Here is a 14,946-nt window from a genome sequence, read left to right on the forward strand (position 1 = left end):
AAATTATCCAGCAAAACATTTACTAGTGTGTGATCAATTCATAAATCTACATCGAAGAAAGTGTGCTTATTTAGAAGAGAGAGATGCAGGCTATGAAGAGGGCTTGAGAATGAGCTTTCATTTCATATATTGTAGCAAACTGACCAGCAATTAACATAATTTTCTGCAAATAATGTCAATATAAGTTTGGAAAGATATCTAGTTGAACCATGACTAATAGGAGCAAGAAAATGTTGCTCCATGTTATCGCCCTCTTCTGACAGCCAATATATTTTTTCCATTATTATTATTACTACTTTTATTTATTTATTTTTTATTGCTAGAGGTGCTGTTTTGCTGAAGACTTAATCTAGTTCTCTGCAACCTGATCACAGTCTTCTGTCTAAAGGAGAAATTTTCCGTCACTGCTGACTTTTCCACTCATGTACGTATATATTTTTTGTATTGTAATTCCTTACTAACATCAATAACCTTTCATTTTGAATTCAGTATTTAAGTAAGAAATCAAAGAATTACCAAAATCCAGCAATACTCAAACACGTAGGCACCGCAAATATTCAGAAAACATTAGGAAAAACAAGCTAGCTGTTTCTCTTGGCACATTGCTTCCTTCCTGTCTCTGAAAACAAACAATTCACTTTTCAAGACTAGCTGTTATCCCTAACTGAGGGTGGAGACTTGAGTTTATTCCCTTGTCTATCAATCATGATTTCCACCGACACACTTGGACCTAGCAATTTGGGCTCTTTGGAGGCAGGAGCTGTAGTAATCACTGAACAGAAACCTTCCTTAAAAGACTATTTCTTTGGAACAGAAGAAAGTCAATGCAAATGCATAAAACAAAAAAAAAATAACAAAAAGAACAATTCAACAAATTACATACATACCTAGTTTAGAAGGTATTTATTCAGAGAAACTATTTAAATTTCATGTCCTGTAGATTCTTCATATAAACAGCTTCTAAATCTGGTTCACTGCTGGAGTTGGCAGGCCTGATGTGTGCTGTCAAGTCTCTTGCTTACTTAACTTTCTGAAAAGTAAGGGTATTATTTCAACCTGTCTTGCGTCTTCAAGTTTTAGCCAAACCCAATGTCAGAAGTTAGATAGACAAAACTCTGCAATCACCTGCCAACAAGGTTTTCCATAGCATAACAACACTCATCAGAGTCACTGCTTCTTGGAAATATTACTACCTCAGATCCATTTTGATTGTAATTACACCATTAATTGCAATCATAGGGGATAGTAAACTATAGCAATATGGTCCTATACAAGTCTGTCACACTAGGCTTAAAGTATATAAATATTTATTTATACTGAGATTTATCAGGAGTTCAGAAACATTTTAGCTATTTTATTTTAAAGCTGATCGGAATAATGCCTAATCTCAAAGCTAATGCCAAAATCTGGTATCTGTTTTGGTTTTGGACATGGTATAAAAGGGAGCAAAATCAGAACTATAATGCAATTTCAAGTGTAACAACCATGGAATTATTGCTAATGCTTCACAGTATTTACCAAGCTTGAACTAAGGCAAATGCATTAATTTTCACAACTGTAATTTACTGCCCTAGATTTAACAGCCTTACAATAGGCATTTTGTTGTATTTCCTTGTGCATATTAATGTTTTCTACAAAACTATTATGTTGGCTCGATTTTTGTTGCTCTAGAAGCCATCTCCAGAAGTGCTGCGAGGAAGAGCCATGGGGAGGAGGAAGGCGTCAGTCCCTTTCATAAGCAGTCTACATTTAATCTAATTCTTTTGACTCATCTGCTTGCTTCTCTTTCAGGTAGTCAGTCATTTGCTGTTGTCAGTGCCAGCATACTGCTGGTCAATGGCAAATACTTCAAGATTCATTAGAGGGATCTAGCTGATTAATTTAGGAGGCTTTGCAAGAAAGATAACGGCCTTTTTTGTCTTTCAAGATCCACCACTTCAATTGCTATTCCAGAATCTAAAACCTGAACATTTATATGAATTTCAAAGCATCAACTTTTCATGTGATTTCCTCAAAGGATACACGATTATTTCTCTGTCCACGGCATAATAATCATTTGAATCACATTTCTGCCATTCCCACTATGAAAACGCTTCAGAAATGAATGATGAGCAGGTGTCATATTATTTCCTCAGTTGGAGATTCTTGGATTTGATTTGTCACTTGTTGAAGGGTGGCAAAATATATAAAAAAAAACCTTTTATACTCCAGTGAATAGCCTGTAAAGTTTGAACGTTTTCTGATACCATTTGTTTAAAAGCTATCGGTAAACATAATAATGGCTTACATCATGCAGATCATGTTTTGTTGTTGTTGTTGCTGAATCACAAATATTACAGTCACCAATGACTTTACTACTTTGATTTTGCTGCCGCAATCTGCTTGCAGCATCCCTGCTGGCTGCATACAAGTACCCCCTCTCCTGACTGCTCCCACCATCCAGCCTGCCCTTCAAGACGTGCTTTCCCTATTGACTCTCCAGTGTTTGGAAACACACTCATGGCCTGAAAACACAGATGATGCTCTGACAGGTGGTACCTTCTTCGCATAAGTTTTTAGGTGCTACCCGGGAGAGCAGTACAGTCGTATCCATTTTGATACCACCATTTCTTATTTTACACACTGTTTCAGGATGCACCTTTTTCAGTTCAATTTTTTTGTTTTTATTATGCTTTTATGCGCAACTTGTTGTAACGTTATCAACAGACTGCAGTTTGACTGCCCCATTTTCCTGAGTTATGCAAGCAACTACCAGAGATGTTGCTGAGATCCCATGTGATATATTGGTCAGTGCCTCTAGTTCTCAACACCGACCGGCCCATCTATCAACATCTTGAGTGATCTGTTAGTAAAATAACTAATGCACAGTGAGTTTTATCTGAAAAAAATGTATATTGTAAAGATAAGAAATCTAGAAACCATTTTTCTTGTGAGAGACACCAGAAATGAACGCAGTCTGCACATGGCGGAACTATTGTCCATCTGCATTACATATTTTCTCATCACAATCATCCTAGGACAAATAATAAGTTTTTGTAAGTAATTTCTCAAGTAGCACAATTCTGTTGCAAGTTTGAGAATGGTTCTTCTTCAGATTGTTCTAGCACCTCCAACACAGCAACCAGATTAGAGGGCTCATTATTGGAAGTGCTCTAACTTTAAGCAAAAAGTTTCCAAATCCTTGACACAGTATTAGTCACTTATCCAGGCTTTGCTGCTATCGGAGCAGATGTCTAAAGCACTAAATCCATGTGGGGAGCCCTTAGAAGTTTGTATTGTTTCTACCGCCTAAGGGGAAGATATTTAAATTTTCTTAATATAGAGCCAACTCAGCCCTTATCACAGTTACACAAAGCCATCGCATAATTCAATAGAAAAATTGTCTGAGGCTAATTAATCCCATAAAGTGACAAATTGTAATATATTTTTTTAAAGAAATCTATGCTCAGTAGATAGCCAAATGGCTACAAACCACATTAGGCTAAATGAATCAGATACCATCTGTGATAGGAAGCCTGCTGAAAAATACAGTCTAGAAGCAAAGCATATTGAACAGAACAAAACATACCATATAACAGATTTATAGTCTTAATCCACACAGAAAATCTGCTAAAATAGATCAGCTCTGTCACATAACACTGCTTTCATCCAGTGTCCAGGAGCACCACACCACTTTGACTCATTTAGCAGATCAGTTACATGCTATTCCTGATTTCATGCAGCGATGATTAAGGATGAAAAATATCTCAGACAGTTGGCAACTGCAATAAATCAAAAAGCTTTGCTCAATTTTGCTTTACATATTTTCACTGGATTTTTTTTTAAATATGATTGAATTAGTGATGTACAATTATTGTTTTCTGGGAAGAATTTGCTATGACTACTTTGGGTCTTCAGATTTCATAAGCACATTAAGACAGGAATGTAAATTAAGCCTCAGCAGGCTATTACGTACCCACTGTCAGGAGATGTTGCATGTACACTAGTTTCTATTACGACTTTTGTTTTTGAGAATGGGTCAAAATTGTAAGCCAGGAAGTGGTGAGATTAACTATATTAATCAGATGAGATTTGGCACAATTACCTACCTACCTTAAGATATTTCATTTATTCTGTTTCAGCCTGTGCATCATAGATCTACTGGTTTGAGGATTATAGACTGTTTTCTAAATGTATAGTGCTTGGGAAGCAATTGTGAGTCACCAAGACCTGACACTGAGCTTAAACGACAGCTTCAACTGCCCCTTGAATATGAATACATAAAGCCACCCCCATGAGCACTACCACTGTCTGTTTGCCCAGGCCGAACACCTCCTGCTAACCCACACAGCAGTGAGATGCTGAGCAGAAAGGCAGCATTAGCCAGCTTCAAGTTTTCTTTTGTTTGCCATATGCCATAAAGCAGTAGAAAAACAAAGGATATTCTGAATTTGGGCCAAACGTGTTGATGAGCTGTCCCCTCATCAGCAGAGGAGCAAGAAATGTGCTTATGCAGTTATACAGTTGCTGCATATATGGCTATCAGCAGCATCATTATAACAACATTACCATACATTGAGTTCCCTCCACAGTGTGCACGTACAGGGTGCTCCCTGATTCAGATCAACTGTAACATTGGCACTGACAATCGTAAGGAATCGTAAGGAATAAAATACACATTGCAGTGTTTGTACAGTGTTTCTGGTGGCAAAGAAAATGCAATATTCACAGCAGTCTGCAAAAGTGGATCCTGGGAAACCTTCTGTCTCACCATTTAACCTGATCACTTCAGAGACTGTAAAATCAGAAGCCTCTGAAGTCTCATGCCTGTGTAGTTTCATTTATTTAGAGATTAATCACAGTCTGAAGGAAGGAACAGGAGTCCATTCCCACAAGAACTGACTTAAATTCTGCTGCCTTAAATTTACTTTGTTGCAGTCTTTCCTTTTAATAAAGTACTCCCAGTGATTTAGGCATGACTGGTGATAGTAATAGAGATTTATTATTATTATTTTAGTTTTATCAAATTAAAGGACATTTGGGGACAGAAAAGGTCTTTCTTATATAGCTGTCAGAGAACTTGAGCTTTCATTTGCGTGTGCGCCTATTTAGTAAACACACTGAAAGGAATAATAGTATAAACTAACTGAAATATTTCAATTTATTTGTTAAATATGCTCCCCAAACCATTAATAACAAATGCTGTAAACAAAAAAAAAAGCTGTGCTAGCACATCATTAGATTTGCTTTCTTTTATGTTTTATTCTTGTCCGATCTCTGCATTCTGCTATTTTTCCTCTGATTAATTCACTGGATGAAGAAACATCCTCAATCTGCCTTTGTGCATGCTTCTGGCTGAAGATCTTCAGAGATCTCATGCTAAAGCCATGCTACCTGGGGCACTTTTTCCGTGTTTGGGCTAAATCCACAAAATGTTCACATCCCTCTGTCTCAGAAGTGAATCAACGTGTAACCCTGACTGCTTAAACTCATGCCATAAGAAATTACATTGCATCAAAATATTTAAGCAGAGCTCTTTTTTTTTTTTTTTTTTTTTTTTTTTTCCCATAGGAGACATTTCAAATACAGCTGGTCCTCTCTCATTTCCTGAAGTTACAGAAATCCATCAAAACTCTTGCTTTAAAAAAAAAAATTAAGAGATTTGGTTTTAAAACACCAAAAAAAACCCCAAAAACATATCTTCCTCATTTTTATGATAGTGAGGAAAAGTTGGAAAGTGTATCCTTACATTCTGGATTTTCAAAAGCCACAAAAGGATTCAGAATAACATGAATGTCAGCCAAGGCAGTATAGTGGCCCATCACACCTTCAGCTTGGAGATCATCAGACTTGTTTTTCCATGTCAAGTCAAAATGCTGGATGAGGAGCAACAAGTAAGGATATATTAAGTACCATCTGGAAAACATTATGTTCTAGATATGGACAAGCAGTCAATATAATCAACACAAAAACCTGTTGAACACTAAATACAGTTCTGCACACAATTCACTAACCAGAGCTCATTAGTGTATTCCTATTTAATATTTCTCACTTTGCTCCACAGTACAGTTGGGTTTCTGTGTTCCACCTAAACAAAGCTGGCACCTTTCTTTTACAGCAACATCCATTGATGCATTTGACTTGAATAATCTCTGAAAGAAAAGGAGCAGTTATTTCCTCCTCCTGAACCACATAGGCTTTCTCACTACATTATAAATGCTTTGTCATTTTCCAGTCCTTCCACCTTCACAGTCTATTACTGCACAATGAAATACTTGGAAAAAAGCTTCTTTAATTGTTTATCAGAAATACACACAACCACTCTCTCTAAAAGGAAGGTCTATTAATATGAACTCTGTCAGCCCTGCTTATTCAGTATACAGGCAGTAGTGCCATTCAAAGGAGGAAAGGCAGACATCTATGCTTTCCCATACTGTAAATATATTGTTCATCCAGGGCACTGAAAAGAGTCCTTTTGTGATATTTCATGTTCTGTAAAGGAGATGATGCAATAAAATACAAAACTATTATAACAAAAATAATTATACATTTAAAATGAACATAAACTGTTCCTGGCTGATAATAGGAAAAATGAAGCATCTTTAGCTACAGCAAGAATGGTTGCAGAGAGTAACATTTTTCTTTCCTAATTTGATCTCATTTTTCATAGCTATTTTCCTTTTCATTGTGATAAATAATGTTCTTTCCTGAACACTTGCTATAAGATTTCTTTTCCCATGCTTCCCAGTTCTGCTCTCATCTAGATTTGATACTCTATCCATCAAACCATCCTTCTTCTGACAATTCTTGTACTCTTTAGGGAGTCCTTACTCAATGTTATTCAGTGGTGTGATCCCAACCAGCACATATAGTCCCAGCTTGAAGTGCAGAGCAATGCACCACGAAATACATACAAACTTAACACATGCATTGGTAAAAAAAGGAACTGAAGTACAAATCCCTGACTATCCTCTCGTGTGTAAACTCACTGTGACTGACCTCAGTTTTCCATTCTGGCAATATTTTCCAGAAATACCAAAAACACGTGAGACAAAAGTTAAGCTGAAGTTTGGCATCATAAAAGCAGAGGCAGTGAGGGCCCTGAAATAGATACTGACAAACAATGACAACATACAACATATGCATCATGAGCTTTCAATCTGGAGTTCAGTTAACTTCTAGAGACAATTACGGGTACAATAAATTGAAGAAAATTGACTTCTAATACATGACGAGTGTGATATTTGAAGAAATTATTTACATAAGCCAAGATGTAGACTTTAATGCCTTTAAAGTACATGTAAGTACATGTAAGATTGAATTCTCTTGAAATGTAAGAGTAGTATGTACATATCAGATTACATTATGCAATCCATTTAAAAATCATAATCGAGGACTGGATGGAGAACTTTATCTTCTTCCAGCAAATCGTGATCAATCATTGAACGTGCAAGAGTAACTTCTTGCAAGTCAGAAACCTGGAACGAATTAGGGTGGTTGTAACCTTGAGGAAAGCGTACTTCTCTATCTTTCTGCACTGTGAAGAAATGAATTAGGCATCAATAAGAGCAGTCTTTAGAACTAAATAAATTCATGTTGTGTCTGTTCCAGTAGTAAAATGAATGTTGCTACCTTTTTAAGTGTCGATTTTTTTTTAATGTTTAATTATGTACTAGAAAGAATGTAAAATGTAGCTTAAGGTTACTTTAACCTTCATGATCCATTGAGCTGGATAAGAATGAAGGAAAAACAAGTACTTTAACTACAGCACAATTATACTGACAGAAGGTGTGAATAAATAAAATCCACAAGAGGCATGTATATACCTATGAAAAATATATCGAAATGGGCATTTCAGTGTCTGTAATAAGTAGTAATCTACAAATTGTGCTGATGTATACAGTACGGAGATATCACTTATCATGACTGATGAATGACATTAAGATTAGGTTGTTCAGAATACAAAGTTGCAATTCACTTGTCCTGGACTTCAATGATTCACTGTTTTACCTTCACTGTACTTCAGCGAAAAGAATGGAGCATCGTTTTAAGCAGTGTTACTCTGGCGTGAAATATCTTACATTTGTCTTGATTATTCCTTTCTGATGACCTGCTGAGGGTCAAGTAATCAAGTTTTGAATCCTAAAAATCATAGAATTATAGAATCACAGAATGGCTTGGGTTGAAAGGGACCCCAAGGATCATCAAGCTCCAATCCCCCTGCCACAGGCAGGGTCACCAACCTCCACATCTAATACTAGAACCAGGTTGCCCAGGGCCCCCATCCAATCCGGCCCTTGAACACCTCCAGGGATGGAAAAATGTTGAAAGCTAATGTACATAACAAGATATAAAGAGTGAATATTTATTATGTCTATTTGAGGTGATTTTAAGTCAAATTCATGTCTGAAAGGAGAAAAATTCTGCATTGACTACAAAGTTCAGTATGTTCAATTTTAAATAATAATTTGATCTATCTCCTAGTTATTTCTTCTCAAGAAGATGAAGGCTATGATTAAAATCACAGCTAAAATAAATAATGTAATTATTTAAATATTCCCACATTTAGAGAAAAATTCTAAGGGAGAAGAAACAAACTGGTGGAATTTTGAATTTTAGTCACATCTATGTTACCTATTTGTACTTTGAGCAAAATCATCATTCACCATTTGGAAATCACCCCAGCAGTAGGATCCACACCCACACTTCAGCTTTCAAGGCAGGGAAACAACCGACTAAACATGCAATGTCTGCAGTAACACAGGAATGAGCAGTATAACTGTGTTTACTTTTCCTCATCTCATGAAATTTGTATTCTGCTCTTGTCAAGATGTCTTAACACTTCATTCCTCCCTTTTTTCTTGGGAGGCAACAACTTGGGCAACTATGGAAATGCTAGATAAAGATATTATAGTAAATAATACTATATACTACCATTATAGTAATACAACAGTTTACTGTAGCAGAGTTTAAATTTCTCAGTTTCTCAGAATTTCCCTTTTTTTTTTTTTTAATTTTTATAAGGAAATTTCATTCTGAGCTTTTTAAAAAACAAATGAGGTAGAGACATGATTTTCTAGAGGAAAAATGATATTTCATGTTTGTGAACCAGTGTGCAAGAATGCCTAAAACAGCTGCAATACTAATCTGATCTTGTTTAGAAAATTCCACTTATCTGAATCTCTTTGAAGCATACGAAAAAAAAATTAAAAAAATCTTTATTGATAGGCAGTGACTCAAACTTCAGCAGCAGTTACTTCCGATGGTGCCAGTGTTACTTATGTATGTAATTCAAAAAATCTAAACTGATAGACTATTGGACACATAAACATGTGAGCACTGTATGCTCCTACTGGGACAGGGGTTGGCCAGGTGACCTCCAGAAATGCCTCCAGCCTCAGATACAGCAAATAGAGTAGCGTAGCACAGCCACCTTGATTTTACTGCAGCATCTGCTCTAGGCAGGGATTTTTCCTTTTTCATACATCATTCACAACTAGCCAGACTGATTTCACAATGTCAACTCAACAAACAGCCTTTGCATAAAGAAAAGAAGAATGAAAAATCTTTTTGCTGTTGAGTTGAATATTAGCCACACTAGACCTGGATTTCATTTTCTCTGCCAGACTTCAGAGGCTCCACCAATAGCAAAGGTCACTGAGCAGGACAGAAAAATAAATAACATTTTCTGCTGTTTTGCTGGCTTTCAAAGTTCTATTGTGTATGAACACAAAGCACGTATCACCACAGACGCATCACGAACAGAGGCACTGATTACAATGTTTTATTGTCCAGTTCTCCATTTTAATTAAGAAGCTGTTTGAATGATACTTTCAAAGGCACAAAGAACAGCTAAAACATGCAAGTCTTCCCAAGAATTAATGGCAAAAGTGAGACTCACGCACATTCAGCTTTCCCCATCTGACTTCTGCTTCTGTAGCAAAGCAAGAAAAGTAAGGCAGAGATCAGAAGGGCCCGATAACAGTTTTGCTTACCCAGAGGCTGAATCACCTTTCAAGTAGTACAGATTGTTCATATCTTTCTCATGATTTTGAGCTGGGAAAAGGAAAAACAGATTTTGCCACCGCATTTACTAACCTGATTAAGTTTAAATGAACATATAACTACATGTAAACCTAACATCATTAATTAACAGGAAATAAAAACAATATTCAAATAATAACATTCAATTAATGAAATGATAAAAGAGAAACTGCAATTGCTTTGATCATCCAAATATCTTATTATGTACAGAGGGCAGATATTCAACTCATGAGTTCAATCAAGAATCAGCTGTGAATAACCTTGCATTTGTCAACTAGAGAAAGTAGCTATGTTGTTTCAATCTGATGCCATCCAGATAAGATTTCTGTTCCTAAGAGAGATTTTTGATTTGACAACAATTTAAAGATCTAGCTCTTTGGCTAGAATGAAAAAGTCTTGTTTGATACAGAGAATAGCCTGATTTCCATAACTACAATTACTTAATAATTAACATCACTCTTAGTTCCTCAACACAAATGAATCATGACCTTTTTCAATTTACTTAAATGAGAGGTGATTGCTGAGCAATGCTTAAAGCCCATTGTCTCAAACACAATTAAGATTCAATTTAAGGAAGATTTAAACTTCAATTATGTATATAATGACTCTTTCCGAAAACAATAAAAATGCACACATCCATTAATCTTTATAGGAAAAAGAAGACAAAAATGAAAATTTTTTACCTACCTGCTTCTGAGTTTTGCAGCATTTGTCCTAAGTTACTGCAGTCGTGGCTCAATCTCAGGCAGAATGCTTACTTCTTTGAGGAATGCTGCAGATAGCAGTAACCCAAGAAGGCTAACTACAGTTTTAACAGCTTGGACCTGTGGATATTGTGCTGAAGGCAGCTGCCCCAGGTGTTTTCCATAGATATTGTTGGTGAACTGAGCTGGAAAAGAGGTCACCTCTTTTCTACCATGATATGACCTTTATTTTCAGCAAGCGGTTTTCATCTGTTAAGCCCCAGACACCTGTCTTCGTAATTTCAGGTCTGCTCAGGTGGTCCCCATATTCTCAAAGAAAGTTGATGTCTTTCAATGCACTGCAGCAGGCAGATGTCAGGCCTCAGGTCACCACCAGTCATCGCACTCAGGATGACAGATGTCTGGATGAATCTGCTGATGCATACATTTGACATCTGTCTTCTGATAGACACAAAAATAGGATCTGTGTGGGCTCACTGTAAAGGAGCTGCTACCAGCCTTCAATATTAGGTAACATCTCTGAGGCCACCTTCACCAGCAACATTTGGAATAGGACCATGCCCTTTCTTAAAGAAAACCTCTCAGCTTACCCAGCAACATTCCCGCATTCACTCCTACAGATTTGTAACAACTTCAAAATGAATCTAAGTGGCTCGTGAGAGATGACTTACTCACACTGAGCAAAACAACAATGCACATAATCATGGGGCCTTAATTTAATAACATACTTCATTACTTTTGGCCTAGAAAGAAAGAGACCAGTTCAGAGTCCAACTAATGTCAGAAATGCCCTCTTTCATTGCAGTGAAAATCTTTCATTACAATGGGCGCTCCAAACTTCCTCTCCACTCTTTCTATTCTCTCGTTTAGCAACCTCTCATTAGCAAGCCAGCAATAAATAAATGAATAAAGTTCAGGGAACCACTATTTTGCCATGCTGAATTCACTGTGATATAATTTCCCCCAGTCTCCATCTGTTTCTGCTTCAGCAAAAACATCATCTTTGTTAACCAACAGCTTTTCACAAGTAAACCAACTTCCCATGCATCTCATGATATCCCAAAATCAGTTACTCTGAACAGGAATAGCCAGCTCAATGGTCCAAGTGAGCTGCTACACCTCTTAATCCTAAAACTGGGGGCCCTGTTTCAACATCAGTCATTTTGTCCTACAAAAGTAGTAGGTTAACTTAGATTCATCAGTCTGTTCTTACCCCTATGGATGATTTTCACCACAAAAGTTTAGTTAGATAAAAATGTAGACAATTGAGGGTTTTTTGGGGGGGATCAGAAATTCCAGTTTGTAAGCCTGGCTGAAGTTGCTGAAAAAGTTGCTCAAAGGCACAATGATGTGTTTTTACATGATTGTTTTATATGAAGTCACAACAGCAAAAGCTATGGTTTTGGTATGTTACTCATCCCATGTGCTTGGTATTATTACCAAAAGTGCATTGCTTCACCACATTACTAGGAAATGTTGTCCAGCACTCTTCTGAGATCTTGAAGAAGCAGAAGCTCGGAGGGAGGGCAATGACCTTGTAGGGAGATTGGCTTAGCTCCAATTAACTGATCTTTTGGAAAAAAATATATCTCAGTGAGGGGTAACATTTTATGTCAGGAAGAAATAAGGAAGAGCACTGCAGAAAATCAGGTTATTTCCCTGCTTATGCTGCAGAAGTACTTAAAAATGAACTCATTAGAGACCACCTCGTTGTACATAAACTGATCAAAGTTCTCTCATATGTTAAACTAATCTGCCAAGCAAAGGTCCAGAGTTAATCCATCTTGTAAAGGGCCAGATTTCCAACATGCTAAGACAGCCATTACAGGGTAAAGTTCTACAGAAACGTCAGACATCAAATCCCTTGGAAAACAGAAGCAAAGTCTTTTTACCTTTCTGACTGCTTTGCATCAGCTTTGCTAATCCCTTACTACAGTTAAATCTTTAGAAGCAAGAATAAAAATTAGCATAACGCAGTAATCTATTGTCTTATTAGCAAAAAATAATAGCAGGAAAAAAATCAGTTTTGAAAGGGCTCTTTTCTGCATCTAGCTTGCCAATTTTGCAAAACTGTGATTTCCCTTGTGGGAAATCTGTTATATTGCAAGCATATTACTGTATGTATTGGCTGCTTTTCCATGAATTATACCCAGAGTTTTGCATACCATACTGCCATTTGACACGAGCAACAGTCTCTAGCGATAGATCTCTTCCTCTCCAGTCCTTTAACACTACTTAGCTGCAAGTTAAGTGTACTAAAGGCTAACTGTTTAAAGGAAAGGATGTATCACATTATGCAGGTACACCTGCAGAGTCAGTGGTGTTTTTGTTTTTGTTTTGCTTTGGTACAAAACCAAGGATTTTTAAATTTCTAAATACTTAAATGATATGAATAATCAGAACAGAACACAAAAATTACTGCATTTCCCATAAATACTATGCTTCATAGCAGCTTCTAAGGCCACCACAGTTTCCCTGCTAAGCGTTTCTCTTTATTTCAGATTTGCTTTCCTCTGCAAAAGGAGAATGCAAAGTTCTCTTGGAAAAAATATACGTCCTGTGAGTATTCTATAATGAATGACTTGGCTTTCTCTCTTGAAGTGCTTGTTCTATTTTGAGAAATGGATATATAGTGGGGTGGCTACCAGCAGCTCCTTCCATTGTAATGGAGCTTCTCATGTTTCAAAGAATAATTGATTCTTTAAAAGAGCTTTCTAGTATCTACAGTACTCATTTTATTCTGGCTCTTTACATTTTCCCCCCTCAGATGCTTAATCACCTTTTGCAATACAGAATCAAACTATACAGCTGCCAGACAAGTCATTTCCCAGTATCCACTAGAATTCACAGAGGAAAAAAATGCTTTTATAATTTTGTCATATACCTTCCAGTTACCCTCCCTACCCCCACTTCAATCATACTACTAAAACTGTGTTTTCAGAAGAGGTAATACAAGAGTTGAAATCTTAGTTTCATCACTCACAGAAGAAAAAAAAGTCCGTATTAACATCCTTTTGTGGTTAGGTACACTGAATGACTTAGTGTTATAATGTACATAATATTCTATGAAGGATGCCCTTGGGACTTCAGATCGTGTATACATACATATACACACATACATGCATGCATTCACAGAGACATCTTTCATGGGCTTTAATGAAAACAGCATATTCACAGCTTACAGCATCACTTGGACTTCCTCCCTTTAAGCAAGCAATAGTTGCAGAAGCACTTGTTGTGCAGTGCTGCAGTTCTCATAAGTTTATGGGGTTCAAGAAACAAATGGAAAAATTCAAAGAAAAAAAAATAATCTCTCAGAGATTACCAAGATGACACTTTTGATCATAGAAGTGTCTACAAAACTTCAGAGACTGGATGTATGGGGAAGCAGCACCACTAACACCTTCTAGATGGAGTTGGCAAGAAGAGCATTCTGGATCAAATACTTGCCTTTGCAATGTGGCACATCTTGCCGTTTTAAGATTAATTAGAGAAGTGAGAATATATATTTACACACATGGGTATGTGAACACCTATATTCAGTAGTCTACATCCAACAACATATTCTCGTGAAGACCTCTACAGTGGTTGGTTGGCCATTAAAATAAAATACCAAAACAGAGCCTTGTGAGCCAAATCTCAAACACAGGGACACAGATTTACATAGAGTCATGCTGCAAACCCTTCAGATGAAAACAAGTTGATGACTTCAATGCCCCCAGACTACTAGAGGAAGACTTTTTGTAATATTTCTGACATCAGTTCTATTGTTTCTCCTTATAATGCACTGACCTAGATCTGTTAGTGTAATTTTTTCAGCTTCTAATGCTGATAATATTGCTTTTAGACTGGTTTTAGGGTCCTTTTTAGATGAGTTCTTCAAAGCTGGAGCTTAATCCATTCTTTATTAGCCTCTGTAAAGTGATTACTTCTACAGGGCTGGATAGAAGTATTTAAAGGAAATGAGCATTCTGTTACCAAACGTTGCTGCTCTACTTCTAAGGCAGTTGCAGGATTTTTAATGCTTTAGATTTGAATGATGGGGATATAAAACAAGAGAAGACACTAACAGAAATGTTTCATATGGTAAATGTGTTAACACAATGCCTTTTTTTTTTTTCTAAACAAAATCCCAACATGTGACAGGTGCTCAAGGACTGATGGGCTGTGACGGGCAATCCTGAGGTCACCGGAGGTGATACTGCTATTGAGATATCAT

This window comes from Tympanuchus pallidicinctus, unplaced genomic scaffold (assembly GCF_026119805.1).
Source record: "Tympanuchus pallidicinctus isolate F22 unplaced genomic scaffold, pur_lepc_1.0 scaffold22, whole genome shotgun sequence".
NCBI classification, from domain to species: domain Eukaryota; kingdom Metazoa; phylum Chordata; class Aves; order Galliformes; family Phasianidae; genus Tympanuchus; species Tympanuchus pallidicinctus.